Below are 12,748 nucleotides of genomic sequence, written 5' to 3'. Positions count from 1 at the left end.
TGCCTGATCCCTTTGATTGGGTGGTACCATCTGGGATCCTTTTGGGAACAAACAGTGATAGGGAAAAGGGTATGATGTAGCCTCTGGTAACAACTCTCTGTACCCACTTGTCTTGGGTGATATTTAGCCAGGCTTCTTGGTACAAGGAAATAAGACCCCCAACCGGCCCCAGAGAAGCACAGTCGGGCACCACATAAGGCTGTCCTAGAAAGGAATCACGGCCTTGCTGGTATTGTGGACGTCTGCCATTTCCTCCTCCTCTGCCTCTGAAGGAGGATTCACCCTGTGCGTCAGGAAAGACCCTCTGGGACTTCTTGAAACACATTTTACAGCCCTTTTGACCCTTGGGGTATGGTCCTGAAGGGACAGTAAAATGCACTCCCATGGCAGAAAGTGTCTTTCCTTCTTGCTCACACCGAGTGTGTATCCTTTACCTTGGAACCAAACAATGAGAAGCCACCAAACGGGGCGTTGGTGAAAGTAGACTTGAACGGTTCCGCAAAATTACATAAGCGCATCCAGGAGTGGTGCCTCAAGGCAACTCCAGAACCCGCTGCTCTACTCGCTCCATCCGCAGCATAAGAGATAAGTCGCATGGAGGAGTCAACCACAGAATTTAAGGTGGACAACTGAATAGAAATCTTGTCAGGAACTCCCTCAGTGCACGCACCTTGTATGGAATCTCCTAACTCCTTGAGGAGATCCCCCTGCAACCTCAAGAAGTACATGAGATAGTTCAGCAATCGAAGGGTAAAGGCCACTGAACTAAAGATATGCTTCCAAAATCTGTCCGTCTGTCAAGACTCCTTGTTTGGCGGATGACCAGATGAAGTCTCCAACTCCTCCTTCGTGGCCGCCGCCACAGCCATGGCATCTACAGGAACGACCTTGGGCAAGAACTCTTTACCAGGAGAGGCAGACAAGAACCTGTTCAGTCTCCTGGGGACTGGCTCGACGGCGTCAGGAGTAGCCCACACCTTTCGACTAACTAGATCCATCAGTTCATCAAAAGGTGGAGACACCCAAGAGGCAGAAGGTTGAGACCCGAAAGCCTTCAGGTACACCGACTCGTCAGAAGGGTTAACAGTGGGCCAGTCACACCTCTGCCTAAGGATCTCTAAAATGTCCACAAAGGAGACATCAGAGGACAACTTTGGGGACCCTTCCGACTCCTCTAGGTCAGTGTCCAATGTCAAAGACTCATACTGGGAGTTAACATGTTTCCTCTTTACATAACCTCTTCCGGGGAGGCTCCTCGGAAGGACATCCCGGAGAAGCCTCGGAAGATTAGGGGCCACCAGCCGATGGCTCCCGAGGCTCTCTGCTGTCTCCAGAGAGAGTAGGGGCTGAGACTGAAGTGGGTACTCTCGGGGGAAGAGTGCTGGTGCCACTGGTAGCGGCTGGAGAATGAGACAGTACACTCCTCATCATCTCAAATGCCGACCACTCCGGCTCCGAAGAGATGAGGGTCAGAGCCCGAGCCAGAGCTGTCAACTTCGAGATAGATGCAGGGTTCGAGCTCACCCTGGCCTAAGCACCGAGAGGAAGCCTCAGAACCAAAGAAGATAGATTCCAACCCTCTCTGTCGGTGCAGACAGGAGAGCTTTGACCCCTTGGCACGGCGGGCGGCACAGAGCGTGTCAGAGCCGAACCTGGCTCCAAGGCAGCAACAAAGTGAGCTGGAGCCGGCATTTCCTTCACTGGCACCAAGCACTCCAGCTCCAAAAGGCCAGTATGGCTTGGAGGAGGAATAGTAGACAAGGGCAAAGCTGGGCCAAGTGGCTCTGGAGCCGACTGGGTTGGAGCCAACAATAATTGTGCTAAGGCAGATGACTTCAGGAGTCTCAGCACTACCCTCTACACATCTTCTTCTGAGAGGCTCCTGGAAGACATAGTAGGGGATATTGACTTGGAGAGCACTGGAGACTTAATTGTTATGGAAACCGGTAGCGAACTTACAGACCAGCTCCGAGTAGCAGAGTCAACTGCTGTATCAATAGGTTCAGAGATCGGCTCCGAAACACCTATAACCGACTGACACCACCATGATGCTCTCTTTCGGCTCTGAAGGCTGAGGAGTCGAGAAGGCAGATTGGGACTGTTTTGACTGTTTAGGAGGTGGCTCCGAGACACCATCAGGTGCCAAAGAAGGCTTTTTTGAGGATTTTGATTTCCCAGACTTAGAGGAAGCCGAAGAACGGGATAGTGCTTCCTCAAAGCATGGTTTCAATAGACCCTTGAGTATGAGTTTGTTCTTTCTCTCCTGTAACACTCTAGGAGAGAAAGCATGGCAGAACAAGCACGACTCCTGCAAGTGGATGGCCCGCAGGCAGTAGACACAGCTACTATGGCCATCCGTTGAAGGCATCTTTTGGGAACATTTCATGCACTTTTTGAACCCCGAGGGTTTATACTCCTTACTTTCCCTTAATCATTACACACACAAAACCCAGAGAGATTAAGAGAGAAAAAGGATGAGTACTAGGTCCTCTTCACTAAAACGGGCCTAGCCCTAAGAAGGTGTTACACAAGGATTACGTCCTCTAACTTAAACAGGTCTAGCCCGGTGTAGAGAAAGCTAGGTCTTCTAATTTAAACAGACCAGAAAGGAAAGCCTACTCACACAAGAGAAACCGTAAATGACACAAATTTCTATACTTCTATATTTCTAACAACAGGTAGTATAATAGGGAGGCTGCAATCCTAGTAAATTCACAAGTGGATCCCCACCAAAAACAATCTCAATATAGCAGAAAACTAACTGCCAATGGTGACCAAAAAAGGTCAGAACAACAGACAAGACAACAGTACAGAGCGGAAAACTGCCAAAAACTAATACTCTACCCAATAATAAAAAAATGCACAATGGCGCCTAAAACTAACTGGCACACAGGATACCAATAACCACTAGTAAACTACGTTGCACTCAAAAAGGGCAAGCAATACAACTGCCTAATATATTAGCAACACTAAATATACAATAAAAGTTCTAATAAAGCACTGAAATACGATACTGAATATAAAGAATTTGAAAAAAACTTAGCCAGAGCCAAGAGAAGCACAACCAAACTCGTCGACGCGGCAAACGAGATCTGGGGATTGTACTGGTGCACCATGGGATACCTGCTTAGGCACGAGCCAACCAGACGTCTTCCAGCTTGTAAATCGGCTGAGTCGGAGCAGAGGATCGGCTCTGAACCCATATGTAAAAATGAAGGTGAGATCGGACTACCTAACATCTTAATTTCAAGTTTTAAAAATTAGAAGTTATGTACCTACCATAACGTTCCATGTTAGTTGTCTTCTCTCGCCTTCTTTCTTGCTGGATGGGTTCGGAGCCGATCCTCGGCTCCGACTCGGCACTTGCTAAGCTCGAGAGTCACTTTTACCAGCTCGAGGCAGCCCCATATCCCATGATGCAAGGCGGTATATACCCAGATCTCGTTTGGTACTTATAGGGAAAAACACCTAGCACAAAAAACTTTCCACTAAGGAAAGAAGAGCAATTAGCCTAAACAAAAAAGGGCTATAATGGGAACCCAGATAACTAACTGGCGCCCAAAGAAGCAATCTTCCTGACAAGGGAGATCTAAGTCTGTCCAGGCAAGGGGGCAGGAGGGAGGGTCGCAAGAAAGAAGGCGAGAGAAGACAACTAACATGGAAAGTTATGGTAGGTGCATAACTTCTAAATGTTAAGTTGTCAATCTCGCCTTCATTCTTGCTGGATGGGACCGCGTCCCTAGCACCTCTATCCTGGGTGGCTCAATGGAACAGACTCTTGAGAACCGTAGAACCAAAAAGTACAGTTTTGTACCTACCATAAATGTAGATGTCCGAACTGGATAGCATCTGCAGTCATAACAACTGGGTTGTCCTGTCGTCAGGCAGCCCTTCAGTCGGCCGGATTCCAAAGTCCGGGTCCGCTTCGCTGATGTCGCACTTCACCCGACGTCATCTCTGTTGGTCTTCGGGTATAAAGGCATCAGCCGACGCCATTTTCCTCAGTGTTTCTTGCCCCAGATGCCAGTAGCCCTCTTGTAGGCTGAAAATTTTGGATAAATGCCAATGTTTCCAAAAGATAGTGGTAAACACAAAAATAAGCATGTATTTACATATATACAACAAATACACCATAAAAGACTCCCCCCACCAGCTAGCTATTAGGAGGGTAAACACCCTAGGAGTACCACAGAGGGGAAGGAGGGAGGGTAATCCTGACTGCAGATGCTATCCAGTTCGGACATCTACATTTATGGTAGGTACAAAACTGTACTATGTCCTTCATGGATGCATCTGCAGTCATAACAACTGGGTAGAATACCATAGCCAACTAGGGAGGAGGAAGAAACTAGATTATGGTGTGTTTAGGATCCCTTGCAGTACAGCAGTGGCAAACCCTGCTCGGGATCTGGAATATAGAGGCAAATTATAATGCTTGGCAAATGTATGCACGGAGGTCCAAGTAGCCGCCTCAATAATGTCTTTGGTTGCCACTCCTCGTAAAAGGCTGTGGTAGTGGCTGTTGCCCTTGTAGAATGAGGTCTTATGTTCTGTGGAATTGGTTTTCCATGGAAGGAGTAACAGAATCGTATGCAATTTCCTATCCATTTGGAGATTGTCTGTTTGGAAATAGCTTTTCCTTCCCTTCCTGTTGCATAGGCTACAAAAAGCTGATCAGTTTTTCTGCTACTTTTTGTTCTGTCCAGGTAGTAGCGTAGCTGTCTATGTACATCCAAGGTATGCAGTATTCTTTCCCCTCTGTTTTGTGGGTTGGGAAAGAAGGTAGGTAGGTGGATTGCCTGGTTTAAAGACACTCTGGATACCACCTTAGGCATAAATGTAGGATTAGTCCTCGTGGACACTATCTGGATGGAAGATTAGGAAGGGTTGTACTGCCATTAGGGCCTGGAGTTCAGAAACCCTCCTGGCTGAGGTTATTGCCAGTAGGAAGGCGGTTTTCCACGATAGATGCTGTAGGTCTGCTGTTGCTGCTGGCTCAAAGGGTGATAGTGTCAACTTAAGTTCAAGTCCCAAGCTGGTAATGGTGGTTTCCTTGGAGGTTTTACATTCTTGATTCCTCTGAGGAACTGTCTGAGTAATGGGTGTGAAAAAACAGGTGGATCAAAGCTGTATTCTGCTGATATAGCTGATGCATGTATCTTGATGGAGGAGTAGGACAGGCCTGAATGTAGAAGTTCTGCCAGATACTCCAGAATGTTCGGCATATCTATGTTTGACACATCTTTTCCTCTTTCAGTACTCCAAATGACAAACCTTTTCCATTTTCCTGCATAGTTCCTTCTTGTTGAAGGTCTGCGGCTTCAAGAATAATGTCTTTAACTCTTTGGGAAAGTTCTGGATTAGCTGCTGCTATGTGATGTTCCATGCAGTCAGTTGCAACGCTTTTAGGTTTGGATGCATGATGCTGTAGTTGTTCTGAGTTAACATCAAAGGCATCAGGGTATTGGCCACATATTGTTCTGAGACATGCTCCTCAGCAGTGGGTACCAGTGTTGTCTTGGCCAGTTTGGAGCTATTAGGATTATCCTTGGACGTTCTTCCTTGATTTTTAGTAATACCTTGTGTATCAAGGGAAGAGGTGGGAATGCATATGCTGTTAGGCCTTTCCAGCTGAAGGAGAGCAAATCCACTTTCCATGCTAGTGGGTGGAATGTCCTTGTGCAGAACTTTTGAGCTGGTGATTGAGAGGGGAAGCAAATAGATCTATCTGAGGCATTCCCCATTTCTTTGAGATGGTCTTGAAGATGTCCGGGTGTAGCATCCATTCGTGGGCATCCGATGTGGTTCTGCTTAATATGTCTGCTAGAGTATTTTCTTTTCCGGTACAAATATTGCCTGTAACTGGATGTTGTAGCTGAGTGCCAGGTTCCACAGCCCCAAAGTCATTCTGCATGAATGAGTGCCTCCCTGTTTGTTGATGTACCACATGACTGTGGTGTTGTCTGTCCTTATCATCAACTGGCCCTCTTTGAGAAATGGTCTGAAGTTTTGGATTGCCAGTTTTACTGCCAGCATTTCTTTTAGGTTGATGTGCAGGTGAAGTTGATCCTGCGTCCACAATCCTTGCACGCATTTGTCCAGCATGTGGGCCCCCATCCTAGGTCTGAAGCGCCTGTTGTGATGGTCTGGCTTGCTTGACATCTGCGAAAGGGTAGCCCTGGGTTTGACTGGCATGCTTGAGCCCACCATAGGAACTCCTGTTTTAAGCATGGAATTAGTGGAATTTCTGTTTCTAGGCTGTGCCTGTGTTGGGACCATAAATTCTTTAGGTACCACTGTAGTTTTCTCATATGTAGTCTGGCAAGTGGAACCAAGATTATGCATGATGCCATGAAGCCCAAGGCCTGCAGTACTTTTCTTGCTGTTAACTTGTTCTGTTTTGTTAGTGCCAAGAAGTAAAGAGGGAGTTCTCTGTTTTTCTGCAGTTAGGAAAGCCATTTGTTTTACTGTGTCCAATTCAGCCCAAGAATGTCCTTGTCTGGGATGGGATCAGCCTTGATTTTTGTAAATTGACTGTGTATCCCAGTGCTTGTAGCAAGTAAATGACCCTTTGTAAATCTGTTGTCAGCTTGCTTTTGTTGTCCCCTTGTAGCAGGCAGTCGTCCAGGTATGGGTAAATTTGAATTCCCTGTAGTCTGCAGTGGCGATTACTGATGCCAGGCATTTTGTGAATACTCTGGGCGCAGTAGATAAGCCAAAGGGCAATGCTGAGAATTGATAATGCTCTGATCCTGCAAGAAATCTGAGGTATCTTCTGCAGATTGGTCGAATGGGGACGTGCAGGTATGCCTCCTTGAGATCTAGAGTTACCAGCCAACACTCCTTGCCCAGCATGGGAAGAAGTTGCTGTAGGGTCAGCATTTTGAATTTTGGGACAATGATGTATGTATTTAAGGTGGACAGGTCGAGAATAGGTCTCCAACTTTTTTCCTTTCTTGGAACTAGGAATAGTCTTGAGTAGAATCCCTTTCCTTGTTCTGTTGGCACTCTTTCCACAGCTCTCATGTTTGCTAACTGCATTATCTGTTGTAGAGCCTCTGTTTTTTGATTTGGAGGTAGATTTGGCATTCCTCTTTTGACTGGTAAAGTGTGGAAGTGGAACCGGTAACCTTGATCTATGGTTTGTAAAATCCACTTGTCTTTTGTGATATAGTGCCAGTTCTTTGAAAATAAGGTTAATTTGCCGCCTAATGGAGCTGCTATTTGTTCCCTGGTAGGCGGATTTAGAGTTAAGTCACTGTGGCTGTGTTGTTGTAGTGGCAGTGGTTGTGTCTGTGCCTCTGTTGTTACCTTGCCACTGTCGCCCTCTGTAGGCACCTCCTCTGGATTGGTTTCTGCCTCTGGAACGCCTATTCCTGCCCCTTTGGGATCTTGTGGAGTCAGGAAAGGACCAATTTTGGCAGGCCAGTTCCTGCTAAACCTTGGGGTTGGACCTGCAAGAAATCTTTAACCGCTTGAACAGATTTTGCCTTTTCTTCCATTTTCTTCATTACCTGCTGGGCAGGTGTACCAAACAAGCTGGTCTTATCCATAGGAGCATCTAATAACTTAGCTTTAACATGATCCGTAAAGCTTGTTCCTCTAGCCATGCATGCCTTCTTATCACTGTGCCAGTCATGGCTGATCTAAATGAAGCCTCCAGTGCATCATAGCCACATTTTAAGGAATGGTTACTAACCTGTTGTATGTTATTTACCATTTCTAATACATATTTCTTATCAATTGATTCATCAGAGGATAGCTTTTTGTTAACTGATCAAGCATAAACTCTTGGTATTGTATCATGTGAAACTGACAGTTTAAAGCTCTAGCTGAGAGAGTAGCTGAAGTGTAAACCTTTTGCCCCATCTGTCTAAAGACCTGGCTTCCCTTTCAGAAGGAATAGGGTTTTAGCTGTGGTCTGCTACTGCCTTGGGACCCTGGGATATAGTTTCGGGTCTGCAAGTGGGGCCTTGTAAAGGTGGTGATGAGTGTCTGGTACCCTGTAAAATCTGTCTGGTTTGGCAGGGGCTGGAGGTAAAGAATCTGGTGCAGAGCAGACATCATTGAAGGCATCATCCACTACAGAGAGCACAGGAGGTATAGCTAAGGGCCTGTGTTGTGGAAGGTGCAGAAAGGTTCTAAGTCTTTTCTGGAGTCTGAGAAATCCTGCTGCTGCCATTGGAACTGCTCGCATGGCATGTAAGGTTTCCCCAAAGGAAAATTCTTCTGGTGGGGAGGCAGCTGGAATGGATTCTTCAGCATCTGAGTCTTCAAAATTGGAGAAAGGAACCTCTGGCTGGTCTGTTATGTCTGATTCATCAGCAGAATCATCAGAGGACACAGGCTCGGGGGGCTCTGCCCTAGGTCTCTTTTCTGGGGGCTGAGAGGCCCTGTCTGGGTGAGATTGAGATCCCCTAATTAATGAAATTAAATCTTCTGCCAGAGTAAGCATTTGTGAACTAGAAGAGCGCCGGGTTGTAGGGGGTTTAGCAGGCACTGTTCTAGTAGTTTTGGCTGCTTTGGCCCTGGCAAAGGCCTTAATGGACATGGCTGCTGGAGGCCTAGCAGCACCACGTGCTGGGGTAGACACATCCAAGGGAATGGTGTCTGATAAGTCAGTGGCAACCACCGTAGTGGATAAAATTTCTGAGGCCGATTCAAGAGAAGTAGCAGGGCCCTCAGTGGTAGTGATAGATTCTGCTGTATTTTGATCAGTTTTCTCGGTTTCTGCATAAACCGAGACACTCATGTTTGCTTAACCATGGTTTCGCCGAAACCGCAGACCCAAAGTGTCGGTCTTTATCTTTGCTTGTTAGCAGTTTGGGTAGTCGGAGGATCCGGCTGGCATAATATACGCAAAATCAGAACCGAAAAACTGTTCAGCAAACTCCGACCGACGCCTAAGCGTGCGTCGGTTGAAAGAAGCACAGGCCGAACAGGCTGCTACGTCGTGGGCTGGGCCTAAACAAGGCAGACAGTAAGAGTGGAAATCCTTATGAGGTATTTGTTTCCCACAGGTTAAACAATTATTAACTTTTTCTGACATCGGCTGAGGCAAGAAAGAGTCCCCAACGGGTACTTAGCTTTAGAAGTCTTCGGTAGTATTCGTAGAAGTAATCTCTGGATCCGACCGACCGCACTTGCGAACAGCTTCTGCTTGGCCACGGCAAGAAAGACTGAGGAAAATGGCGTCGGCTGATGCCTTTATACCCGAAGACCAACAGAGATGACGTCGGGTGAAGTGCGACATCAGCCGAAGCCGGACCCGGACTTTGGAATCCGGCCGACTGAAGGGCTGCCTGACGACAGGACAACCCAGTTGTTATGACTGCAGATGCACCCATGAAGGACATCTGGCTCTATCCCTGGAGGCCAAATCCAATTTGTAATGAGAAACAAAGGTATGAGGAGTGGCCCAAGTGGCTGCTGCACAAATAGTATCTAAGGGAAGTCTAGCCTGAAAAGCTGTGGAAGTGGCTAAGCTTCTGGTGGAATGTGCCTTTGGTTTTGAGCACAGCTGTTTGCCCCTAAGTTGATAGATTTCGGAAATGGTGGAAGAAAGCCATCTAGACAAGGTCACTTTGGAAACAGGAAGGCCTTTCTTATTCTCAGCATAAGAAAGAAAGAGTTGATCGGACTTTCTGAATGGTTTTGTTCTGTCCAAATAATATCTGAGTTGACGGTGAACATCAAGATAATGTAATTTTTGTTCCGATCTGTTGGAGTAATTGGGGAAAAATACAGGGAGATCAATAGATTGGTTTAAATTTGTTTTTGAAGCAACCTTGGGCAAAAAGGAAGGATTAGTTCTCAATGATACTCTGTCCTTGTGGAAGACCAAATATGGGGGACGAACAGAGAGGGCATGCAGTTCTGACACTCTCCTAGCCGAGGTAATAGCGACAAGGAAGAGTGTCTTCCATGAAAGAAACTTTAGAGAACATGAAACAGCTGGCTTGAAGGGAGGAAGAATTAAGGATGTCAGCACTAGAGTTAGGTCCCATTGAGGAGGAGGACTCCTGACAGGAGGATTAAGGAGAAAAACTCCTCTTAGAAAAGCTTTACAAAGCCTGTGGGACATAATGTTGTGATCTGTAAACCCGACATGAAAGTTCGAGATCGCAGCTAACTGAACTTTGACAGTGGAAGCTGAAGAACCCGAGTGAAAGATTTCCGCTAAAAAATCCAAAACTGCATGAACAGGGGCAGTAAAGGGATCTATATTCCTTGATTTTGCCCAAAGGGAGAAACATTTCCACTTGCTAGTGTAAATCCTTCTAGTAGAGGATTTAAGGGAAGCCACTATGATATCCCTAACAGGGTTAGAGATCATAGGAAGCCTGGCTAAGGAAGGAAGTGGAGCAACCAAGCTGTGAGGTTGAGAGAAGGAATGGACCGATGCAGCTGACCCGATTGGTGGATCAGAAGATCTGGCACTGGGTCCAGATGCCACTGCTGCGCCAAGAGGTGACTATGGAGGAACGGAAACCAAATTTGTCGAGGCCAATACGGGGCAATGAGAATCATTTTGGCTCTCAAAACGGTAGCTTTCTGGAGTACCTGTGGTATATCAAAGGAAAGGGAGGAAAGGAATAAAGAAGTCCCTGGGGCCAATCTTGGGTAAGAGCTTCTCTGGGAGGGATGGCCTGGAAGTGGGAAGAGAGAGAAGACGTCTGGGCATTTGCTGTTTTGGGGAGTAGCAAAAAGATCGCAACATAGGCGGCCCCATTCTTGAAAAATCTCCTCCACTATAGATTGTTTGAGAGACCACTGGTGAGGCATGAGAATAGCTCTGCTCAATCTGTCCGCTAAAATGTTGGTTTTCCCAGGGATATGCGTTGCTACCAGAAACCGATGAGAGGAGATCGCCCATTGCCAAAATCTGAGAGCTTCTCGACACAAGGGGTAGGACTTGGTTCCGCCCTGCTTGTTGATATACCACACTACGGACATAGTCCGTGTGAACTGCAATTGTTCCCAAGGGAAGAAAGTCGTTGAGGGCTTGCAACGTTAAAAGCACTGCTCTCATCTCTAGAACATTTATGTGCAGGTGGTATTCGAACGGTTGCCACGTCCCATGAACCATCCTGCCATGATAATGACCCCCCCCCACCCGATCAGGGAGGCGTCCGTAGTGACTGTGGCTACGCGGGGAAACAAAGGGTCTGCCCTGATGAACCTGGGGAGAAGAAATCCACCAGGATAGATGGTTTTTGCAAGTTTGTGTCACCAGAATTTGAGGACGCATGGGGAGTTGTTGGTAGGACCATTGGGTGAACAACATCCATTGAAGGAGACGCATGTAAAAGCGGGCCAAAGGGAGAAGAGTAATGGCAGCTGCCATGAGGCCCAATACTTTTAGGACCAGTCTGGCTTGCACCTTTTTGCTGGCAAGGATGATCCGCATGGTTTTGGATATCTAGGATTCTGTTGCTTGTGAGGTTTGCTGACATCCGGACAGTGTCTAAATTTGCGCCTATAAAAGTAATAGATTGGCAGGGCAATAAGGAGGATTTTTCGTAGTTGATAGAAATTCCTAAATGAGTGCAGAGATTTAGGGTGTAATCTCTGGCTTGGAGAAGTTGATGCCTGGTGGTGGCGGAGAGGAGCCAGTCGTCGAGATACGGAAATACCTGGAATCCTTGACGTCTCAGGTGAGCTGTGACCACTGCCATACATTTGGTGAACACTCTGGGAGCTGTAGTGAGACCAAAGGGCAGGGCTCTGAATTGGTAATGACTGGACCCCAGCCGAAAGCGGAGGAACCTTCTGGAGCGTCTGTGGATTTTTATGTGATAGTACGCATCCTGAAGGTCTATTGAGCACATCCAGTTGTCTTTGCCCAGAAAGGGCAAAATCGATTGAAGTGTGACCATCCGAAATCTTGTCTTTTTCACAGACTTGTTGAGCCTGCTGAGGTCTAATATTGGTCTCCAATCTCCCGTCTTTTTGGGAACCAAAAAGAACCTTGAGTAGATTCCGGGCTCTGAATGGTCTGTTGTAACTGGCTGAATGGCCCTTTTGTGTAGAAGTTTTGATACTTCTAATTTTGCGATTTCCCTTAGAGCAGGTGGAACATCTGGAAGGGAATTTTTGTGAGTGAAGGGAGTTGCCTCGAAAGGAATCTTGTAACCCCTCGGATATGATCGACTGTACCCATTTGTCTTGGGAGAGGGAACGTCAGGCTTCTGGGTGCAGCGATAATCTTCCCCTGACTGCCTCCAAGGATGGACAGTCGGGCAACACCTCAGGGATGCTGGAAGGGCTTGTCAGAGAGAGGCTCTCTGCTTCCCTGGTTTTGTGGACCCCCTCTGCCCCTAGGGCAGCATCTGTTATTATTACCCCCTCTGCCTCTAGGGGTAAACTGACCACGTGTATCCGGCGTGACTCCCTGAGATTTACGGAACCACATCTTTCCGCCCTTCTGTCCTTTAGGGTAAGGCCTAGAAGGGGTGGAAAAATGGACCCCTACGGCAGAGAGAGTCTTGCCATCTTGCTCACACCTGGTCAACGTATCCTTCACTTGAGGACCAAACAATGTTGATCCATCGAAGGGAGAGTTTGTGAAGGACGCCTTAAAGGGATCTGCAAAATTACAGAGCCGCATCCAGGACTGACGCCTAAGAGCCACTCCTGTCCCTGCAGCTCTACTGCCCATCTGCTGCATACGAAATCAGCCGCATGGAGGAGTTGGCTATGGAGTTAAGGATTCCTAGCTGAGAAGCAATCTTGTCCTGAACCCCTG

At 47.1% G+C, this 12,748-nt stretch overlaps 1 protein-coding gene across 1 annotated transcript in view; it reads right to left on the bottom strand.

Annotated features, from left to right (window-relative positions):
* The window catches only part of UPF1 (UPF1 RNA helicase and ATPase), a 3,097,516-nt gene that overhangs the window by 1,368,888 nt on the left and 1,715,880 nt on the right, over nucleotides 1-12,748 (bottom strand). The window lies entirely within an intron of this gene.

The sequence above is a fragment of the Protopterus annectens genome, chromosome 13.part0, assembly GCF_019279795.1.
Source record: "Protopterus annectens isolate FY-2018-M chromosome 13.part0, PAN1.0, whole genome shotgun sequence".
Lineage (NCBI taxonomy): Eukaryota > Metazoa > Chordata > Ceratodontiformes > Protopteridae > Protopterus > Protopterus annectens.
Note: the sequence above shows the minus strand (reverse complement) of the source record. Positions and strands in the feature narration are given on the sequence as shown.